Raw genomic sequence first — 21,757 nt, forward strand, 5'->3', positions numbered from 1 at the left:
GAAAATATTGCTGTGTGGGATATATGAAATTCTCCTGCCCATGTTCTCCTCTAAAACTTTTATGGTGTCACATCCTATATTTAAGTCTTTGATCCATCTTTAGTTATTTTTGTGTATGGTATAAGTTGGTCGTTTTTGGTTTTAGTTTTGTTTTTAGATTCATATATAAGTGAAATAATAATGTATTTGCCTTTCTCTGCCTGACTTATTTCACTTAGCACAATACTCTCTAGGTCCATCCATGTTGTTGCAGATGGTAAGATTTCATTATTTTTATGGCTGAGTCATAGTCCATTGTCCCGCATCTTCTTTATCCAATTTTCTACTGATGGATACTTACTTCCATATGGTTTCTTACATATCTTGGCTGTTGTTCATAATGCTGCAGTAAACAGAGGGGTGCATATATCTTTTTGAATTCATGTTTTGGATTTCTTTGGATAAATACCCAGAAGCGGGATTGCTGGGTTACAAGGGAGTTCTATTTTTAATTTTTTTGAGGAACCTCTATACTATTTTCCATAATGGCTGCACCAATTTACAGTTCCATTAATAAACACAATGGTTTCCCTTTCTCCACAGCCTTTCCAACATTTGTTGTTTTTTGATTTATTGATGATAGCTATTCTGCAGAGTATGAGGTGATATCTCATTGTGGTGTTAATTTGCATTTTCCTGATGATTAGATGTTGAGCATCTTTTCATATGTCTACTGGTCATCTGCATGTTCTCTTGGGCAGAGGACCTGAACAGACATTTTCCCATTTTTAAAATCAGATTATTTGGGGTTTTTTGGTGTTAAGTTGTAGGAGTTGCCAAATAACTTCATTCATTCAGTAGGTTGTCTTTTTGTTTTTGATGGTTTTTCCTTTGCTGCACAGACAGATTTGAATAGGGATTTGTTAAATGGTGAGATTATAGCTAGGAGAAAATATAAATGAGAAATAAGAAAAATACTTGTATAATAAATATCTCACTGGTCCATAGTGCTTTAAAAAAAACAAACCAAAGATTAAAGCTCACTCTCACGTCTCCATGTCTTCAGGCTCCATGCCAGGGGCCTCCTGCTATGGGTCCTGAGGCCCGCTGGGCTCTGCAGGGGCAGACAGAGCCCACTAGAGATGAGCATTGGGGCTCGGGGAGGAACAAGGCCACCCGGTGAAGAAGTGGTAGATCCGGGATCATCCAGGCCCAGTTCAGATGAGTTTAGGGAGTGAGTCACACTCAAAAGAAATTATGACGCCCACCTAAGGGTCCCTGCAGGGTGGCCCAAGTCCTTTGGTTTCTCAGGAGTGGTTCAGTTTATGATTATCTGATTTTCATGTGTCTTCAGGGACATGGCCACTGTGCTCAATGAGACTTCCCTTGTTTCATGTCAGGAACGATAGCTCAGTAGGGTGGCAAGTGAAGCAGCCCCCTAGTTATTTCTGTCTGCCTTGGGAATGGGTATGCTTTGTCTTTTGCACATGGAAGGAAAGGAAACATTCCACCTTGAACAAAGCAGGAATCTCTTATCATTTCTGCAGCCAGTCCAGTTGCTTTGCTGCACCGTCCCCCTTCAGAGTGGCATTTGGCCATAGGCCCAAAACCAACACATTCCTCTCTTCTTTCAAAACACTCATGAGACCAAAGCCTCTTTATCCCCCAGACACCCCTTAGAGGATGGGTTGAAGATGCTGGAAGGAATGTCTATTCATACTGTGTAGGTGGGCTTATGTGTAAATGTCATTTAAACCAACCCCCTCCCCTCACACTGGGGGTCCAACCCTAAGCCTGTGGCCGTTGCCATCACTGGGCATGATGTGCAAAGCCAGATTAGCCCTGCCTGCAATGACCAGAGCCAGCTGGGCCCAGAGATAAGTGGCTTTTGGGAAGAGAGAGTCACAAGTTAACAGGGCCAAGGACACTGGCCACTTCATTTTGTTTTTCAACACAAGGCACTGGCTGTGTGAGAAGGCAGCCCAGCACCGGGTCCAGGGCAGTCCTGGTCCTGGGGGTAATGATCCTCATGGTACTGGGATTAGGACTCAGGAGTGAAACCCAGGCAAAGCCACTTACTAGCTGCATTCCTTAGGTAAGTTCCTTGCTTTTTTTGAGCCTAGATGTCCTGGATATAATAAAAGTAGGGTGGTTTTGAGCATTACTGGGTGAAGTTAGGACAATACCTGGCAAGAGTAACCACTCGGAAAATGTGAGCTTTGCCAGACACCATGCTAGGCAATGAGTGATACAGAGGTTAATAGGAGTCTGAGGAGCCCACAGTCTCACTGGGGAGCAGGCAGGGCAGACCCTAGAGCAGACCGTTACAGGGGAACATGGTGGCTACTTCAACACCAGCAAACACGGGCTATTGTGATCAGTGCACCAGACTTGTTCACTGGGGTAGTTAGAGAGGACTTCCTGGAGGAGGAAGAGCCAAGAAGGGTGAGCCGTAGTGATCTGGATGGCTTGCTGTGAGAAGGGCCCTCTAGGTTTGAGAGAGAACAGCACGCATGAAGGCAGAAGGGCCCTGTGGTGGGATGTGTGGGCCTGGAGCTTGGCAGATGCGGCCCAGCTGCTTCACTTCCCTAGAAGGCAGGGTTTTCCTCGGGGATGTAGGGAGAAGTCACTGAGATAATGTCTGTCAAATATCCATGCCTGGTACCTTAGGACTCAGGGAGTGTCTGCTGCTGTGGCTGAGGGCATGACAGTGAGTGCAGGTGGTAGGTACCCAGGGGTGGGCTGGACTGGGGCCTGGGTATGAAGGATGTGCTGGGTGGGACTGGAGCAGAACTGTTGTAGGAATGCCACAAACACAGAAGAATGGGTGGCGGTGAAGCCCCTGGAAGATGAGTTTAGTTGGGGACAAGCTGAGGAGATGACAGCTGTGGAAGATCCAGCTGGAGGCTTCCATACTGGTAGATGGATGAATGGAAGACAAGGCAGCCGGATAAACAGGTCTGGCTCTGTTGAAAGAGCTGAACTGGAGCAAAGAGAGTGGGGAGTCATTGGCATATACAGGCCCAGAGTGCATGAAACCGCCATTTTTCCAGGTCAAAAATGATCTAATAGTTTCCAATACTGGTTAGCCATTTGCATGTCTTCTTCAAAGAAATGTCTATTCAAGTCCTTAGCGTATTTTTCAATCTGGGAAATGCAAATCAAACCACAATGAAACCACCTCACACCTGACAAGATGGCTATTACAGAAAACAAACTAACAAGACACCAAGTGTCAGCGAGGATGTGCAAACTTAAAACCCTTGAAGACTGTTGATAGGAATGCAAAATGGTGCAGCTGCTATAGCAAACAGTATGAAGATTCCTCAAAAAATTACAAATAGAACTACCATATGGTCCTGCAATCCCACTTTTGGGTATTTATTTAAAAAAAAAAATTAAACCCGGGATCTCAAATGACCTAATCTCCCCGGGGGATGAGTGGATAAAAATGCGGCATATGCATACAATGGAACAGTGTTCAGGTTTATGCGCCTACATGGATGAACCTGGAGGACATTCCTGGAGGAATGAGCTAAACCAGTCATGGAAGGATAAATCCCTCAATACCATACCTAACACAGTCGAACTGGTAGAATCAAAAACTAAAATAATGGTTACTAAAAGTGGAGAGAGGTAAGGGTGGGGAGTTGTTAATAAATAGGTATGAAGTTTTAGCCAAGTAAGGTGAAGAAGCTCTAGAGACTCGCTGTACAATACTGTGCCTATAGGCAACAATATGGTATTACACACTTAAAATTTATTAAGAGGGTAGATCTCGTGTTAATTTCCTATGGCTTAGCAGTAGTGTCTGAAGGCATGGGACTGTGGGTATGTGTAGACTCAGAGGAGAAAGGGCCTGGGGTAGAGGGAGATAGGGAAGAGTCGGTACTGAGAGGGGAGGAGACCTGGTGTCCCCCTCAGGTACCTTCGCTATAGCAGAGCCCCAGGGCTGTGTGCAGGCAGTTTCCAGGGATGTGGGAAGACTTCAAGTTGATGAGGACAGACTTCAATAAAGGCCATTGATTTTTTTGTTTCTACCAAAGCTCACTGGAGCCCTTGCTGCAGCTACTGCTGCCCATTTCATCACATTCTCTGTCTTCAAAGTGAAATTGTCATTCCTCATAGCCCTCGTTAGCCACTAATTCCCTGCCTACTGCACTGGGAGACTTAAGGAATGACGGTGCCACTTTCTACCTCATCCCCCACAGAAATCTGGCCAGAGAGAAATTAGCTCAGTTTGTTCCCCAGCTTGTCTGTGTTTTTTTTTGTTTTTGTTTTTTTTAAGATTTTATTTATTTATCTTTAGAGGGAAGGGAAGGAGAGAGGGAGAGAAATATCAATGTATGGTTGCCTTTTGTGCATCCCCTGCTGGGAACTGGCTTGCAACCTAGGCATATGCCCTGACTGGGAATCAAACTGTGATCCTTTGGTTGGCAGGCCTGTGCTCAATCCACTGAGCTACACCAGCCAGGCCTGTCTGTGGTTTTATAAGCAAGTGGGCTGTGGCTCTGGGGCTAGGCAAGAACAGAGCCACTGAGCAAAGTACCATGTGTTCCTGATCCTCCACACTGTTTTAATGCAGGGCTGTGTCTGCCCCAATTTTATAGACAGGAAAAGCAAGGAGGGGGGTCTGGATAGCAGGAAAGGCTCCATCTCCACCATAAGAATGAATTTCACTCCATATTCAGAATCAGGCATGTTAGGATCGTGGATGAAGATACATACCTTCCAAAGATTCAGTTTTCTGATCTGTGAAATGGGGATGGTATCAGTCCTTCCTACCACTCAACATGAGGTCTGTCCAGAAAGTATCCAGCTACACACTATGAATAATAGAGACATTTACTGAAGAAGATATAAGCAACACTGTACATAGGACAATGACGTCTCGGTCCCTATGACAGTAGGCACCTTGGGACCTCACACAGTTTTTCTGGTGTTTCTTCCACTGCTCCAAACACTCAGCAAAATCCTTTGTTGGAATCGCTATCAGCTACCCTGTCCTATTTTTCTGAATCTCATCAACAGTCTAAAATCTCTTCCCTTCTCAAAGGTGATTTTAGTTTTGGGAAAAGCCAGAAGTCACAGGGTGTTACATATGGGCTGCAGCGGGGCTCAGTCACCTGGGTGATATGATGTTTCACCAAAAAAAACTGCATGAGACATGACGCACGAGTGGGAGTGTTGTCGTGATGAAGCTGCAGATCACCAGTTGCCCATAGCTGCTGCGGCCTCTGAATCATCTGAATACTTTCTGTGAAGGAATGTTCAAGCTTAATGACATCTGTTGTAGATGTGTTGCTCTACTTGCTCAGTCATTTTGAAAGCAAGGGCCACACAGTGCACAGGCTCACTCTATGGTGTCTACCATCCCCACGGACCAGTACAGTGTGGCCATCATTGTTCACACATGCACACTCCGGTCCACTCTCCTTGGCTGCCAGGTTACATCGATGTTGTGCAAACAGTTCTCATTACATTAACAATGGCTGGACTTTTTTTGGACAGATCTCTTATTTACCGAGTCTGTCAGGGTTAGGAATAAATATGGCTTGTTCAAGGCCTTGAGATAACTGACATGTATGTAAGCAGCAGATGAAAATCTGGCAAAAATCTTAGGAACTTGGGCTGCAGAGGCATCAATATGTCAAGGGAACGGAGTAGAGGCTTTTACAAAGTCTTTACAAATACTAAAACACAGTAAATTCCCAAACCTCCCATTTCCTTTTCCCAGAGCCAACTCATCCACTCCCTACTTCTGTCTGACCTGAGGGACGAGACTGAAAGGCAGCAGGAGGTGCCTTCCCTAAAGAGACCATCCTAGTCTTTCTGGAATGCAATGAGCCTCTTTGTCTTGATATGGCAAAGGGTGGTCTTGTCTTATCAGGCAGCCCTAAAAAGCCACAGAGATAGGAGAGAGATTAGCAAGAAGTTTGGAGATGGCCTGGAGAAATCAGTCCGTGAGCAAACCCAGTAGGTAATCCGGCTTTAAGATATGCCGGCAAACCAGGGCGAGAAGACTCTGGCCTTGCCGTAATGAAGACCAGGAGACGAGCACTGTCTCCCGGTAGCTGGGGCCAGACCCTGTGCTAGGCCCTGGGGAAATGAAGATCACAGATTCAATTTCTACCTTCTGGATGCTCACAGCAGGGATCTGACTGGGGGTGGGGTAGGGCAGGGAGCAGGAGCGACCAAACAGGAGCCGCACACGGTACTGGGAGGGAGGCAGCTGGGGAGGGCCAGGATTGAAGGATGAGAAAGCTCAGCAGGGTAGAGGGGGAGGAAAAGGGCTTTCCAGGCAGGTGGACAAAGACAGGCCACGTGACAATGCTGCCACAGTCTGCAGGGCAATGTATGGGCCAGGAAGGCCAAGAGATGACACAAATATGTGAAGCCTATGAGTTCTAATCCACTTTCCACAGGTGTAGACCCACTTAGCCAGTGGTGAGAGATGACAACTTTTCAGTGGCAACAAACTCATTATGGCCCAGCCTTGGCCAGTGGTTTCCCCATCACTGGCTCAATTCCACGACCAATATGTTAACACCCATACTAGGTTGCTACGTTTGCCAACTAAGGACATAAAACACGTTGTCCAATCCATTTATTTGCATTGTCACTAATACTGACACAAAGTACAGCCTCTCGGAATAAAAGCCACTCCTTTTAGTAGAATGCACTATTTTTCACTTGAAGAACACTCTCTGGGGCAGGCTCCTAACCACAGACAGGACCTTCAGAGCCACTGGTCTGGATTGGGGTCCTCAACCTCTGGGCCACAGACTGGTACCAGTGCGGACCTGTTTGGAACCAGGCTGCACAGCAGGAGGTGAGCTTGAATGTAATTCACTTGAATCATCCTGAAACCACGCCCCCCACTCCGGCCCGTGGAAAAATTGTCTTCCATGAAATTGGTCCCTGGTGCCAGAAAGACTGGGGACCGCCGGTCTAGATTGTGAAGCTCCTCTGGTCCCCAGGGTCAGTGACAAGGGCAGAGGCCACCTGTGGGTATGACTCTCAGACCCCCTGCATGTTTGTTTATCATGGGACATAACTGTCACTGAGGCCCAGGTCACTCTGCCCAGAGTTGTGGTTGGGACATGTAGCAGTGTTTCCCAGATTCCATTTTTATCATCTATTATGCTTTCCACATTGTTTTCCCCAAATCTGAAAACCTACTGGTTTTTTCTTTAAGTACCTTTATTTTTAGGTTACTTTGGACTGAATTTAATAAATCCATAAACATGGATTTAATGCATATTAAGCCATTAAAAATACTTTTCTGATGTATCACTTTTGGTTCACTTACCACCCCAAATACTGGCTGGGTGAATGTTCTCTTGTTCAAAATGTATGTTTTTGGCATGTCAGATAAATCTTGCTCAAAGGCTACCCCCTGTCTTACTCCAGTCGTGACGTTCTGGAAAAGGCAAAATGACGGGCCCAGAGGATAGCCAGTGATGCCAGGGGCTGACTGCAGACAGGCCCCGGGGGCTGCGGGGTGGGACAGCTGTTCTGTCCCGTGGTGGCGGTGGTAGTACATGACTCCATGCCTTTGTCAAAGCTCACAGCACTGTACAATAAAAAGTGCTAATTTTACATGTAAATTATACCTCAATCTCAATAAGCTTGGCTGAAAAAAGGCAGTCTTTTTAAACTGCTGCTTTTTTCAGCATGAATGAGCACCTCTTGTCTGTCTGGGTCTCCTAGGAGACAGTGACTTGGGCTCCTTCCCTGATAGAAAGAGCAGGGGCCCTGGGGACAGAAATCTTTGACTCCGTTGTTTACCAGCTGAGCATCCTGGACAGGTCACTGATACTCCATGGGACACAGATTTCTCACGTGTAAGATGGGATCACAGTAAAAAGATATATAACAATTAAAAAATGGACAAAGATGCCCTGGCCAGTGCGGCTCAGCTGGCTGGAGTGTCATACTGTAACTGAAAGGCTGTGGTTTCGATGCCCGTTCAAGTGCAGGGGCGTGTGACCACCAGTCCGGAGGCCTACGTGCCCATCTGGGCATATGTGTGAAAGGCAACTTCCATAATTGATGCTTGTTTCTCACACTGATGTTTCCCTCTCTCCCTTCCTTTCTCTCTAAAAGTATTGAAAAAAAATGTCCTCAGGTGATAGAAACAAATGAACAAAGGATTTGAATAGTCATTTTTCCAAAAGAGATAGACAAATGACCAATAAAGACATGAAAAGATACTCAGCATTATGAATTATCAGGAAGTAAGTATCAACAGTACAATGACATTACCATTTCATACCCATAGGATGGCTACCATCGAAAGGACAGATAATGACAAGCGTTGGTGAGGGTGTGGAGATATCAGAACCCTCATGCACTGCCTGTGGAGTGTAAATTGTTGTAGCCGCTTTGTTTTTTGTTTGAATACATTTTAACTTTTCAATCACAGTGATGTAGGATATTGTGTTAGTTTCGGGTGTATAACCCAGTGCTTAGACTCTTATATAACTTATGAAGTACTCTCCCTGATAAATCTAGTGCCCATCTGACACCATACGTAGTCATTACAATATTACCGACTATACTCCCCATGCTCTACTCTGCATCGCTGCCGCTGTTCTGTAACTACCAAGTTGTACTTAATTCCTTCACCTTTTCACCCTACTGCCCTCCCATCTGGCAACCATCAAAAAGCTCTCTATCTACTGAGTCTATTTCTGTCCTGATGGTTCTTTACTTTTGTTTTCTAGATTCCACCTATAAGTGATATTATGTAATTTGTCTTTCTCTGACTTATTTCCCTCAGCATAATACCCTCTAGGTCTATCATGTTGTTGCAGATGGCAAAATTTCATTCTCTTTTATGGCTAAGTCATTTTCCATTGTATATATGCACCACTTCTTCCTTATCCATTCACCTATTTAGGGACACTTAGGTTGCTTCCATATCTTGACTACTGTAAATAATGCTGCAATGAACATATGGATGTGTATGTCTTTTTGACTTAGTATTTTTGGTTTTTAAAAATATCCAGAAGTGGAATTGCTGGGTCCTTCTTTGTCTCTTATTATAACCTTTGTTGAAAGTCTATCCTGTCTGGTATAGCCTCCTCGGTTACTCAAGCCAGGCAAGGCACTCCAGGTGCACTTCCTGTGTGAGCCGTGTGCGCCCTCCCCCTGTAGTTGAGTTCCGATAGCACTTGGCAGTCCCATGGGAGGGGTTTCCCACCAGGCCAAGCAGCTGTGAGGACTGGCTGCGACAACAGCAGAGGATCTGCTGTGCGTGGGTCAACCTAATGGAGCAGGCTCACTTCAGTGGGGCTCTGGCACCCAATGCGTCTACTCCTTGAGTGTGTCCCTTGGGGAAGTGGTTGGGTGGTGTTTCAACATGAGCTGAAGCTGTCCACCAGGAGAGCTGGCCATGAGGATTCCTGGGAGGTGCAGGCCAGGGTCAGCTCCTACCTGTGTTCTGCCTGGGGCCACTCAGCATGAGCTACAAAGCAACCCGCAGATGGCTGCCACTTGTACTGGGCTCGGAGGTGCCCAGGAGAGGCCAACCTGTGAACCAGGCCCAGCTGCCACCAGTGCCAGGTCTGGAACCACTTAGCAAGAAGCACAGGATGTGCTGAGGAATTTTGTGTCTCCGTTTTTTTTTTTTTTAATGGAGGCTCCTTTAATAAGCCTCTTGGGCATGTTGCCATGGTGCCGCAGTCCCCAACACACAGATGAAATTGATCTGATGGTCTCAACCCCTCATCAGTGAAAATGGCCACTAGAAAAGTCACGTAACACTTATATAAATCTGTATCCTTTTTTTTTTTTCTGTTACTCTGTCTTATGTCAGTCTAATTCTCAGGCCCAGGCAAAAAACCCTGAGATGAATGAGCCTTGAAAATAGTGTAGTAAGTGAAGGATGCCAGACTGGGAAGTCCACATATTAAATGGTCCCATTCATGGGAAAGTCTGTAGAGATGGGGAGTAGATTTGTGGTTGTTTGGGAGGCAGGAGAACGCACGGGGCTTCCTGTAGAAGTGATGAAGATGTGCTAAAATCAGCTGTGGTGATGGTTGTACATCTGTGAATATACTAAAAAATAGTGACTTGTGTACACTTTAAGTGGATGAATTGTATGGTATGTGAACTATATCTCAATAAAACAGAGCACAAATAAAAAGGAGGAAGGATATCACAGGATCTCCTTAGGCACATTTTGTGACAAAGCTGAGGGATGGCATCCAATGCTAGGACAGAGCATGACACCGTAGGTTGTGCTCAGTAAACATCCCTACCTTCACCTGCCTCTGATCTTGGCTTTGTCCACCTCCAGCATGGCTCATGACCCCTCTGAGAATGGCCTACAGGTCATAACTAAGTCCTGTCCTTTGAATCTGGTGCTGTTGAGGCCTTTTGGGGTCCACGAGGGGATGGTTTTAGAGACCAGTTCAAGTCAATAAACAGGAAACAAGGGAGAAAATGATGCAGGGACTTCCTTCTCCCAATTCATGAGGCGCCAGCCTCCCTGGGCCATAGGGACTCACTGTCAGGACGATGGGGATGTGTCTGGGGACATTACTTCCCCACGGCTGGCACTTATACCTGGTACTCAGCTCAGCTGGAACCTGGCCTGGGCCCTCACCTGAAAGACTACAAGAGAACAGCCTCCTAAGAACTGATGGTCACCCGGGAGATGGCCCCAATGTCCCCAGTGTATCTCGTCCCTTCTGCTGTAGGGATGAGGCAGTGAGCCCCTGTCCCAATTAGGTCTCCCATTCCTGAGGCGCTAGCTTGGTATTCATCCCAGAAACTTACCGATCTGGTCAATCTCTCCTTGCTGTTGCCTTCCATCAAGGCACTAAAAGAATCTATGTCTGTGCAAGTGGCCCCTGACAGGAGTCCCAGGGGTGGGTGGTCTGTTTGAATAAGCCTCTTGGGCATGTTGCCATGGTGCCTCAGTCCCCAACACACAGATGAAATTGATCTGATGGTCTCAACCACTCATCAGTGAAAATGGCCACTGGAAGAGAGTTGCCTTTTTTTTTTTTTCCAGTTGATTTCATTTATCAACTGGCTTTTGAAGGCCGGTCAATATTCCATTTGCTGGGAGCTGCCTTCCGTAGCTCAGAGGGTGGCTTTGCACGGGCCATGCCTGCTGCTGGGCTGAACTACAGAACACAGCTGGGACCGCTGTCCCCAGGGACGGGCTCCCTGATGACGTCTGTGCCTGGGGGAGTGGGGAAAACGGGTCTACCTCCAAAATGTGCAAACCGCCGAGGAGTGCTGCCCACCCTCTGCCTCATGCCCTCGGATCTGCATGCTGGGAGGGGGCAGCCAAGCCCCACTCCAAACTTGGGTGGTTGTGAGGGCTTCAGGAGACATGTCAGTCAAGGTGAGCCAGGCTGAACAGCCTTTGGGTTCACTCACAGGCCTGACTTAGGGTTGAGAACCATGTGAGGGGGCCCCATGGAGAGCTGACTCTAGCCTGTCACTCCACTAACATCTTTAAATTTTCTTTCTGGGACCCCTATGTAGTGGACTCCCATGAGTAGATTTGTGGTAGGAGGCCACTGCAGCATTCCCTGTTTCCTGCCCCTTGGTTTGACCCTGGATCCCAAGAGTTTTACCATCCAGATGTGGCCCAGAAATAGCTCTGGCAACAACAAAGATTCGGTGAAGACAGGACAGTGTCCTGCCCTTCTTTAGATCCCCATAGTTCCTGGCCCCAGAGGCACCAGGTGATTTAATTATTATGGGTGGATTAAATAAGGCCACTGCTTGTCAAGTTTTAAGGCTAAAAATTATATAAATTCTCATATAATCTTTAATTTTATGAAGGAAGGGCTGTGATTGTCATCTTAGTTTTACAGATGTGGACATTAAAGCAGAGACGGTAAGTCACTTCTCTGAGGTCCCACAGCATGTAACAAGCGGAGGCTGACCTTGAATGTGCAGTTTGACCCCAGAGCCCTCACAAGACCCTGCAGGTAGGCCGGGGCCACGAGCAGGCACGAGTCCAACGTCTAGTGATCACTTCTTTCTGAGGTGCAGACGATGCGTGGATAGGGTGGGAGTTATGGGGGTAGCATTCAGCACGAGCCACTGAGCAAGGTTTCAATCACACAAATACAAATGACCTGAACTAGGGGAGGCTGCAAGGAAAGTGCCCAGAAGAGCAGGAGGTAACAATGCCTACGGGGAGGAAATGCCAGGATTGCAGGGAGGGGACAGGAGTGTTTTCTGTGCTGATGGACTGGCCTTTGGAAACTGAATGGTTCACTCTGCAGATGGCACATGTGTCCGCAGATGAATGCAAACCCCACTACAGTAAATCCTGTATCATTTTTTCATCTTTTGAGTGTGCTGTTTGATAGTGCTCTGATCTGACTGGTGTTTGTTGATAAGTTTCTAATATTTTAGCTTTAAGCATTTCTTCTCCAAGCTCCCACCAGGTAGTCACTATTCCGTATGCACAAGTTAAATGAAGGTAAAAAGGGAAGCAGTAGGAATGTAGACAATCCTCTCACATCATTAAAAAAGTTAAAGAAGAGTGATATAGGCTCATCGGGTTTGTTGTTGTTATGTTTGTGGTTGTGGTGGTTGTTTTCTACAAAGACATAAAAGCATGAAGAAGGGGAACAGAAGCAGCTTGTAATCCGGCATGTGGGACTACTATTAGGGCAGTAGGACATATGTGTTTTCAAGTCATTTTCTGTGTTTCTTACAGTGAATCTTTCCAAATGGAACGGTTACTTCCTACACAAACATGCTTTGAAATTTGGTGTTCTTTTAAATCAAGGCATTCTGTTCACGGAATGCCACAGATACTGGTGATATGGCCTGGAAAATGTGACAGGTGCAGGGCTAAGCACCGTTTTATCTATTTCTCCCTCCCATCCACCATGGTGGGTGAGGGATCTGTTTCACGTGTAGTAAGTGATTCAACAAGTTACTGTCGAGTGTGGCTTCCAGAGGTGCAGTAGGGATTTGGGTGATGTCACATGCCTCCTATGTTACAGGGCAGCATGCAAGCCAGGGCGCCCCCAACTGCAGCACGTTCTTCTCATCCTCGGGGTTAAGGGGCAGATGACGGCAGCATCAGCAGGAAAAAAAAGGCCTGCAGGGTTCTGGGAAGATTCTGTGGCTTTGACTATGAGTTTTCTTGCCTTAAATGAGCGTGTTCATGCTTCTTCCTCATATGCGTGCCTCCCATATAATCATCTATCTAAGGATTTTCTCTAAGAACCTTAATTATTAGATTAGCCTTGTCCTAAGAACTTTTAAAAATTATTTTAAATTTTATTTAGTTATTTTTCAAGTACAGGTTTATTTTGTCTATTTTTCCCATCCGAGCCCACCCCACCCCGTGCTCCCCACCTCCCTCCCATTTCCACCCCCCTTAGTTCTCGTCCCTGTGTCCTTCCTGTTTGTTCCTCCAAATCCCTCCCCTTTTTTCCCCTTAAATTCCCTTCCCTCTTCTCTTAATCTCTACCATCACCATCTGAAAAATAGGGCTGTGAGAGTAAACAAGACAGTACGGGGCATGTTCCCTGTCGAGGAGGCCTCTCTGACAAGGGTGGCTGGAGAGCCCGGCAAGGGCCAGGCCGTGGACTGCCATGTGAGCCCGAGGGTCCTGGGTACCCCGTTAGGACTGCTTGGGATGTACAGATTGTGACGATCACCTAGAGGGGATAGGAGTGACAGCACAGAGACAGGAGCCTGGTTGTGGGGCTGATCCTGAGGTCAGATCTTTCTCAGGCTCTGAGTGGGGCGCAGTGGGCAGGGGCAGAGCTGGGGGTCATTACTGGAGGGCACTGGAAAGAGAGCGACCCTAGGGCACGACGGCCAGTCAGGCGAGGTGGTGAGAATGGGTTTCATTCATGCTTGGAGGCTGGGCTATGGGAGTGGCTGAGCTGGAGGGGAAGGCAGTGCCCGAGGTGAAGACATGGCATGTGTGTCCCTCAGGTGAATTATGCTATTAAAAAAGGAAAGATGCATTTGGCCTGGTTTGCCAGGAAGGACAGCATAAGTCCCTAAAAACACTGTACTGCCGATGGTGAGTGTCAGCTTTGATTGTTTCATGGCTACAAACTGTACATGCATCATATCATACATCGTCACCTGAAAGGCTGTCCTGAAAAGGGGCTGGATGGTTCTTTTGCTCACTCCAATTCCTCATGAAGACTACTCCCTGAGTCCTGCCATGGCTCCATTCTCAGTCCTCACTTTCCTTATGAGCCAGAACTCCCTCACATCTCCACCATAGTCACTGCCTACCCCCTCGGGAGCTTTCGCCCAAACCCAGCCCTGGCTAAACTGAGCCGCAGACCCAGGAAAAGAAAATCCCGGGACCAGGCAGGACATTTTTTAGTTCTTGGCTAACTCTACAGGCCCCAGAATTATGTCTGGTACACTTAACCATAACCATTTGCGTGAAGTTGAAGTGGCCCGCAATAGCCACACCGACCTTGTCCTCCTGGTCTGACAGCACCTTGCACGTGCCCAGCTTAGAGGAGGAGGTGGTGTGCAATGCCGGAACACATGCCTTGGAATCAGAAGGCCCAGGGTTGAATCCCTGACAATGCAGTGGTATTGGCTATCTCACTGTGAGAGAGCTAGTTAACAAGTCAGAGGTTCAATTTGAGAAAACAAGTGTTAATAATCCACATTTGCTTCTCTCATAGAGAATGGAGATAACAATACTTACTTTTATGAGATTGTTAATGAGAAAAGTAACCTGCTCCAAAGTACCACCCAGATTTGCCCCAGCAGGCAAAAGCTGCAGTGGTTATAACAGGAGAGGGACAGAGAGAACCACACAGGGGGCATTACAAGTGGGTGTGACGTGGGCAGACCTAACACCATGTACAAAAACTCACAAAGGAAACGCTCCTCTGAACAATACACAGCTTGGGAGGAGGCTGCTGTGAAGTGCCCAGTGTGTGTAAAGGGCTCCTACGAACCCACAAGAGAGGCCGACAGCCCAGTGGGTACACCGGGGAAGAGAGCGGTGAGCACTTCACAGAAGAAAAGCATGTTGTTCAGTACTTCTGCTGATATTCCTTAAGGCCCTAGTAGGTGCCAAGCACCAGAGTTCCTGCTCTTGGAGAGGTGACATTGTGGCCCGGGCACCAGCATCTGTTCCCTGAACTCCCTGGCCACCGCCACCCTCTTTTCCTCCCATGCCTAGCCTGTCACTGGCCCAGTCCCAACACAGCGCCTGAGCAATCCAGCTGGAACAAGTGGCCATGGCGTGGCACTCTTTTTCCTCCACTCTGCCCCCTGCTGCAATACAATGTACGCTGACCAGGAACTGCCCCTCCACTTCAGACGCCTCAGCAGGTGCTGGGCATACTTCTGCCCTGGGGCCTCTGCAGCTCCCAGTGTCTTCACCCATAAGGAAAGAAGAGCTATGTGCCAGCTCTCTCTTGCCTCCTTCAGTTCTTTGCTCTTCTCTAAGGTTCTCAGTGCAGTCCCCTGGCCCCTCATTTCTGACCTCCCCTACTCTGCACTGTCATTCAGTATGTTGTACTGATGTACTATCTTTGTCAGTCTTGTTCACAGCTGTAACCCAGCACCTCAAGAGGGGACAGAGCCCTAGAAGGGTATACAACACAGCCAGGATAGTTATCCTTAGTGCTCATCTGGAAAATGCAAACCGGTAAAAGTTAAAAGACGGCTGTTGCCAGGCGCTGGTGGGATACTGCGACCGAACGGCGATTCGCTGGGATTCGCTGACCGAACGGCGAAAGCATAGAACACTGAGGGAGCTGTGCACCTGTGCGTGTGCATGGGGACCCACAGAAACGTACCTATGCAAGCCCTTTGACTCAGGAACCCCCCTTCCAGGCATCCCTCCTTCCCAAATACAGTGGAACTGTAGTTCCCAAACTGAATTCATTCTGGAAATCTGTTCAAGAAGTAATTTGTCCAAAAAAATGAATCTCCTTTGTTGCCTGATCATACAGGTGTCAGCATGGAAGAGTTTTTGGGTAGAGAATCAAGACCTGAAGCTTTGTTCGACAACCGAGACAAGTTTTCTGTGAATAACGTGGTTGGGAGCCACGGTCTGACTGTACTTGAGCATGCTCACGGAGACAGATGTGTGTGCGAGGACGTGCAGTGTGGTTTCTCATGAGGAAGTAAGGAAGCGTGGAGCCAACTTCCCTGCCCAAGCGTAGGAGACACCAAATACATGAAGTCAACGCTGTCCTGCCACCATGGAGAGTGAAACACATACATTAGCACCGACACACACACACATCTTCAAGATGTTTAAGTGACAACAACGGGTTACATAACCAGATACGATGAATGGTCTCATTTTTGCAAATGAAACTCCAGTGCCCACAGTGGGTACACGCACGTCACCATCTAAATGCAGAGACCATGAGAGTAGTGGTGAAGGGCCATGTTCATGTTTGCTCTGTGTACTCATGTTGTTGAACATTTTTCAACTGGAACTTATTCACACATGCCTCATTAACTAAAAAACTCGATAAAGTAAACATTGCATGAAAGAGTCCCTAGACTGCTTGCTGCTTAGAGATCCCCAGGAGCAGTTTACCTGGGCTCCTTTGCTTGGCCATGACAGCGAGTGTGCACAAGCTTGGCCTGGGTTAAGCTGTCTAGAACTAGTATGAGCTGCCGGGTGCAGGCTCCACAAGCAGGAGCACATCTGATCTGTTTCTCAGTAATCAGACTTGCTTCTAACCAGTGTAATTTATTACCTTCTCCTCTGTCTTGATGCCGAGTTTGCCAGCTAGGTTTGCCCATTGTCTTGCTTTCACCTTCCTCCCTGGGCCTGCATGGGTAGCTCCAGGCAACAGTGGGCTTCAAGAATCTCCCTTCCTAGTCCTGAGTCCCCAACCGCTAGCATTACCCCTGGCAAGAATTGCAGTTATCTGCAGACCAGGATTCAAAACCATTCCAGAGAGATCACAGAACTGTATCCCAGAGGTCCAAGACCTCCCCAGTCTGAAAAGCCAAGGCCATGCTGAAAAACACGATGCTATGAGAAAGATCTGAGGGTGTTAAGAGTGATCTCTTGTAATGAGGTTTATATAGCTTCTTAAAACATAAAGCTACTTCTGGTCAAGATGGCAGCATAGGTAAACACAGCTCACTTCCTCACACAACCACATCAAAATTACAACTAAAATATAGAACAGCATCACCCAGAACCATCAGAAATCCAGTTGAATGGAAGTCTGATAACTATGGAATTAGAGAAACCACATCCATCCAGACTGGTAAGAAGGGTGGAGACATGAAGAGGGGTGAAGAATGGGCTGGTCCTACACCCACATGTGGTGGATACAAATTCCGGAGGGATACCTCAGGAGTGAGAAATCCCAGCCCCACACCAGGCCCCCCCAGCACAGGCTTCCAGTGCCAGGAAGATAAGTCCCCAAAACTCCTGGCTGCAAAATCCAGTGGGGATTCAGTGGTTGGAAGAAACTTCAAAAGTCCCAAGCAGTTCCTCTTAAAGAACCCATACACAGACTTATTCTGACTCATCCCCTCTGAGTTTCAGCACCGGGGTAGCAGCTTGAAAGGCACCAGTGGCATATAGGGAGAACTGAAGTGTCTGGCATCAAGGTGGGAGATGGGGGACAGCTTTCTCCCAAACTGAAAGGCAGGCAGAGGCCATTGTCCCCTTTCTGGATCCTCCCTCCACAGAGCTGGCAGGTAGGTGTCCTAGCTGAGACTCGATCAGTCTGGCTAACTTTGTTTGCCCCACCCTCGGGATCCCCTGAGACTCCTTCCTATCCTATTTACTGGAACACCCAAACTTTTAACAGTGACTTTTCCATATGAATGGCTGGCCTTAGCTCATGCTTCATAACTTCCAAAATCCTCTCAAACAAGCAATTGCCAGCCTCAGTGAGCCCCCAAACCTCCCCTGTAGCTCTTGCTAAGTGGCCCCAGGCCCGGCACTAGCAGCAGCCAGCGTAGATTAACAACTTGGCTTCTCCTGGCAAGCCCAGCAAAAATAGCAGTTATCTCAGAATGTTTTATAGACCAGGCAGAACACAAGTAGGGGCTGACCTTGGGCTGCACCACCTGGGAAACCCCATAGGCTGCACACCCAGTGGACAGCTACAGGCCATGCTGGAGCATCACCACCCTGATCCTGCACTGCTGATCCTCTAGAAAAGGTGGAGGTTGGTGGTCAGTGGTCACAGCCAGTCTTTGCAGCTAACTGGCCTGAATAAATCCCTCCCACTGATCTGCCAACAGCAATCAAGGAGTAACTAGAAGAGGAGGGTTTACTCAGTCCACATGAAGTCTGCACCTCGAGGATCCAGTTTGGGTGGCAGGGGGTGCTCTGCCACTGAACTCTATAGGACACCTCATTAGGCCATGCTACCAAAACACAGAGTCATAGGAGTCATAGCAGCTCTACCTAATACACAGAAACAAACACAGGGGAGCTGTCAAAATGAGGAGACAAAGAAATATGGATCAAATGAAAGAACAGATCAGAATTTCAGAGAAAGGGCTAAACAAAATGGAGATGAGCAATCTATCAGATGCAGAGTTCAAAACTCTGGATACAAGGATGCATAAGGAACTTAGGACCTTAGCAGCATAAAAAAGATCCAGTCAGGAATGAAGGGTACACTAATTAAAATAAAGAACAATTTGTTTCCCTAAACAACAGAGTGGATGAAGCTGAGAATCAAATCAATAATGTGGAACATAAGGAAGGAAAAGACAACCAATCAGAAAAACAAGAAGAAAAAAAAATCCAAAAAAAAATGAGGATAGTATAATCAGCCTCTGGGACAATTTCAAGTGTTCCAATATTTGCATTTAGGGGTACCAGAAGGAGAAGAGAAAGAGCAAGAAATTGCAAATCTATTTGAAAAAATAATGAAACACAACTTCCCTAATTTGGTGAAGGAAAGAGACATGCAAATCCAGGAAGGACAGAGTCCCAATCAAGAGGAATGCAGAAAGGCCCGTTCCAAAACATACCATAATTAAAATGCCAAAGTTTAAATATAAAGAGAAAACCATTAAAGCAGCAAGAGAAAAGCAGTTAGTTACCTACAGGGGAATTCCTATAAGACCATGAGCTGATTTCTCAAAAGAAACTTTGCAAGCTAGAAGGGATTGGCAAGAAGTATTCACAGTCATGAAAAGCAGGGACCTACAGCCAAGATTGCTCTATCCAGCAAAGCTGTCATTTAGCACGGAAAGGCAGATAATGGGATTCCCAGACAATAAAAAGCTAAAAGAGTTCATCATCACCAAACCATTATTATATGAAATGTTCATGGGACTTATTTAAGAAAAAGAAGATCAAAACTATGAACAATGAAATGGTATTAAATACATATATATATCAACAATTGAATCTAAAACACAAACTAAGCAAACAAGAAGAATAAAGACAGATTCATGGATATGGAAAGTACTTTGGTTGCCAAATGGGAGGAGGATATGGGGGAATGGATGAAGAGGGGAGGGGATTAAGTACAAATACATAGTTATAGAATAGCCATGAGGATGTAAAGTAGCCAAAGAACTTATATGTATGACCCATGGACATGAACAATGGTGTGGGAATTGCCTGGAGGAGTGGGTGGCAGGAGCTAGGTGCAGGAGGACTGAGGGGGGGCGGGAATTATGGACAATTGTAATAGCACAATAAAATACAATTTAAAAGTAAAAAATAAAGCTGATCATGTCACACTCTCTGATCACAACTCTTTAGAAGCTTCCTGCCGCCCTCCAAACAAACTGCATGCTCCTTATGACCAGCTGACAAGGCTGTGCTCCCTCCACAAAGGAGACTCTGTATGAAGCCAAATTCTTGCTTATTATGAATTTGTATCTGAGCTTAGATGTCAACTCATTGGAAAGGTGGTCCCCATTTTAACATAACCCCTCTCAGGCGCTGTCCTTATTGCTTTACATGTATTCACTCCTCGTACTCACACAAAGCCAGCAAGGGAGGTCCACCTGTTACACCCTACCCCCTTTCTCAAATGAGCAGACTAAGGCACGGAGGTTCATGGCCCAAGGTTAGGGCACACAGGTGAGGGAACTGGGGTTGGGCAGCTGGGAGTCTGAGTCCCAGGCCCTCCCCTGGAAGCAGAGCACTATCTTCCTCATCCTAGTGGTGTTCCCCTTTCTACAAAATCTGATAAACACAATGCTGAAGCTAAAGAGAAAGATAAAACACACAGATTAACTTAGAGCAGGGGTTGACAAACCACAGGATTCACATGTTTCGTAAATAAAGTTTTAATGGAACACGGCCCCCATTCAATTCCATATTGTCTATGGTGTAGTCATGCTACAACGGCAGAGCTGAGTAGTTGCAGAGACTGAAGAGCCTGCAAAGCTGAAAACATTTACTATCTGATCCCTGACTCACAGCCTCCTCCAGAGAAACAGAGCCAGGTCTTGCTGTTAAGCAGGCCGGCAGGAGCTGCCTTTACTGAGCACTTTGCGTGGTCGGGAGCCTGGGAGAGGCTCATCTGGTTGAATCCTCACAGCAGCTCTGTGGGTTAGGTATGACGAGCTCGCCTTTCGGATGAGCAGACTGAGGCTCAGCAATGTCAAAGAGCTTGTCCCATGTTGCCCAGCCATTACTGGTACAGCTGGGACCTGGAAGTGTGACTCTAAAGTGCTAGTCCATGGTACACATCAAGTGGGGCTACTCGTTCCTGTGAGAAGTGGTGAGGACACACTTGTGTGTTGAGTCTGCTGCTACCTTTCACAAGTCCTCTCACTCGGCCTTTGTAAACCAGGTGTGAAGTAGGTGGCGTGCTTCCTATCACACAGATGTAGAAACCAAGGCCGAGAGGGAAAGCTACTGGGCCCAGGCGCTGGGGGTGGCTGAGCTGATGATGTTCAGACCCAAGTCTGACTCCAGAGCCAGAGGTTTGTTACAGCATTTTAAAGCAGGGATTTTCAACCCTGTTACTTTAGAATCACCTGAAAAACTTTTGAAAGAAATAGTGAGGCTCAGGCCCCAGCCCCAAAGATTTATGCTGTATTGATCTGGGCAAGGCTTGGCCTCTGCATTTAGAAGCATGCCAAGGGATGCAATGTACAGGCCAGGCCTGAGAACCACAACTTTAAAGCAATCGTACCACTTGAGGAAAGTCTGCAAATTTAAAGATCAGCTAAAAGTAGAATAATGCCCTTTATCTCTGAGGTCAAAGGTGGCTTTTTGGTGGACTGGCAAATGAAACATTTGATAGTGTCTGACCTTTCCGGAGAAATGATTCTGAACTGTTCTTGGAAGCTGGCAGATCTGGGCACAGGCTTTTTATTTAAGGTTCGCTGGTAGGAGATCTGCATGCATGATGCTAAGGGTCTTCCAGTGTTTTCCTGGCAGTGTGCACCCTTGTTTCATCATTCCAGACTGGAGCAGGCCTCATCCAAGGATAGAGATCATCAGCTGAGAGGAGGCTCTGCTCCCCTCGCCAGGATGCACTTTGCTTTTGAGGATTACTCGGCCCAAAGTGAACAAATACTTAGAAGATTTTTCATTGCACCCTGAGTCCTTCTGCCCTATGGTTGAACTGCAAATTTATTTCTACTTAAATATAACGGCCAACCCTGAGCTTCCCTCACAAGTTTCCTCCCAGAAAGAGTGTTATGAAAATACTATTCAAATAAAAAAAATAAGTCCCATGTTAAAAAAAACAGTACTTCAGTCTTCCTTAAATAGTTGAAATAAGGCAAAGGATACTCCTTCCTCTGCCTCTCAGTGCTTCAGCCTCAATATATACTTTTTTTTTTTTCCCCTCCCTGTATGCCACTGCTGCCTTTTAATCTG

General features: G+C 46.8%; 1 protein-coding gene across 3 annotated transcripts in view; it reads right to left on the bottom strand.

Annotated features, from left to right (window-relative positions):
• The window catches only part of SNX29 (sorting nexin 29), a 569,005-nt gene that overhangs the window by 9,486 nt on the left and 537,762 nt on the right, over positions 1-21,757 (bottom strand). The window lies entirely within an intron of this gene.

Source organism: Artibeus jamaicensis, unplaced genomic scaffold, assembly GCF_021234435.1.
Source record: "Artibeus jamaicensis isolate MK-2021 breed Jamaican fruit bat unplaced genomic scaffold, CSHL_Jam_final contig_729, whole genome shotgun sequence".
NCBI lineage: Eukaryota > Metazoa > Chordata > Mammalia > Chiroptera > Phyllostomidae > Artibeus > Artibeus jamaicensis.